Consider the following 2,054-nt stretch of genomic DNA (forward strand, 5'->3'; position numbering starts at 1 on the left):
CTTTGCATAAGAGAGTTTGAATAACTTTTCCAAGGACACAAACATGATTTACATGTGCACCCAAATTCTACTGCAGGAATCTGACTAAAGAATCCAATTTTAAATCTCAGTTCTATGCTATGCTTTGGTAGAAATTATATTAAAGGATACTAATAATAATGATGATAACAATAATAACAATATTAATTATTATCATTTGTTGGTTCTCTTAAAGTTAATACTGGCAATTTTAAACCTTACAATCAATAAAGCAGTAATTATATTTTTAAAAAGTAAAAAAAAATATTGTCAGTTAACTGTCACATCACTATGAAGTGTTTTGTCATAGAAAAAATGTTGCTGATATTAAATATCTAATTAATCTTTATTTTAGATGTTTTACAATGAACAGTTTGGAGACAAGAAAAATTGGTGGCATATCATTATTATGGAATGGTAATATCAAATAAAAATTAGTTTATATCAATAAATTTAAATCTGAGAATTTAAACAATTGAATCAATAATACAAAAAAAGAAAAAAAATGTGTTACATTTAAAGAACTGTGGATGATTATAGACATTTAAAAGTGAAATGGACTACCACGTGGCTGAGGGAAATAGTCATTTTCAGGATCCAATAGAAGTGAAGGATGTTCATCCAAGATGATGCTGTAAGGGGTGGCCAGTGGCTATTTTTTGGACATGTTTTGCCTCCTTTCCCAGCAGATACATCAGCTGCATGGAAGCAGAAAACCGCACAATACTAACACAATCTTCCTCCCGGGCATTTCTGAGAATCCAGACCTGCAGCCCCTCCTCTTTGGACTGTTCCTGTCCATGTACCCGGTCACAGCGCTTGGGAACCTGCCCATCATCCTGGCCATCAGCTCTGACTCCCACCTCCACACCCCCATGTACTTCTCCCTCTCCAACCTGTCCTTGGCTGACATTGGTTTGACAGCTACCATAATCCCACAGATGCTGATGAACATTCACACACAGAGCAAAGAGATTTCCTACTTAGAATTCCTCACTCAAGTATATTTTTTATGATTTTTGTTGGAATGGATAATATGCTACTGACCATCATGGCCTATGACCGCTTTGTGGCCGTCTGCCACCCACTGAAACACACAGTCATCATGAACCCTTGGCTCTGTGTCCTCCTGGTTCTGATGTCTTGGACCATCATGTTCTGGTTCTCTCTGATTCATATTCTACTGTTGAATCAACTGGCCTTCTCCACAGGCACTGAAATTCCATATTTCTTCTGAGAAGTGGCTCAGCTTTTCAAGGTGGCCAGCTCTGATGCCCTCGTCGGTATCATCGTTATGTAAGTTTCAACTGCCCTGATGGTTGTATTTCCTGTTGCTGGGATCCTCTACTTCTACTCTCAGATTGTCTCCTCCTTATTGAGGATGTCCTCCTCTGTGAGCAAGTCTAAAGCCTTCTCCACCTGTGGGTCCCTCCTCTGTGTGGTCTCCTTGTTCTATGGAACAGGCCTTGTGGTTTATCTCAGTTCTGCTGTGACCTATTCTTCCCAGAGAACCATGATCGCCTCAGTGATGTATACTGTGGTCACCCCCATGTTGAACCCCTTCATCTACAGCCTGAGGAACAAGGATATGAACAGGTCCCTGGGAGACTCCTCAACAGAGCAGCCTCTTGTCCTTGATGGATCACTGACCTCAGAACTCAGGAGATGTTTTATGCCCTGAGGAAAATGCACTAGATTTCAATTTCTGGCTCTTTTCCTCCTCTAAATGACATGCTTAATTTCTTATACTCCCCAAACAATTACAAGCTCATGGAAAAAAAATACTCAATACTATTAGTGAGGAAAATGTAAATTAAAGCCACAGTGAGATGCAACTTCACACCCAATTAAAAAAACAAAAAGACAGACAATAAAATGTGTTGGCAAGGACACAGAATTAGAACTTTCAGACTAATCCAGTGGGAATATAAAATGTTGTAACCATTTTGGGAACAGAATTTTCAGTTCCTCAAATAGTTCATCACATACTTATCATATGAGTCAGTAATTTAAATCCTTGGTATATACCCAGGAAA

At 38.8% G+C, this 2,054-nt stretch overlaps 1 pseudogene; it reads left to right on the forward strand.

Annotated features, from left to right (window-relative positions):
* The first annotated feature begins 720 nt into the window (after nucleotides 1-720).
* LOC143410817 (olfactory receptor 7D4-like) lies at nucleotides 721-1,656 on the forward strand (annotated as a pseudogene).
* The last annotated feature ends 398 nt before the right edge of the window (nucleotides 1,657-2,054 follow it).

Source organism: Callospermophilus lateralis, chromosome 1 (genome assembly GCF_048772815.1).
Source record: "Callospermophilus lateralis isolate mCalLat2 chromosome 1, mCalLat2.hap1, whole genome shotgun sequence".
NCBI classification, from domain to species: domain Eukaryota; kingdom Metazoa; phylum Chordata; class Mammalia; order Rodentia; family Sciuridae; genus Callospermophilus; species Callospermophilus lateralis.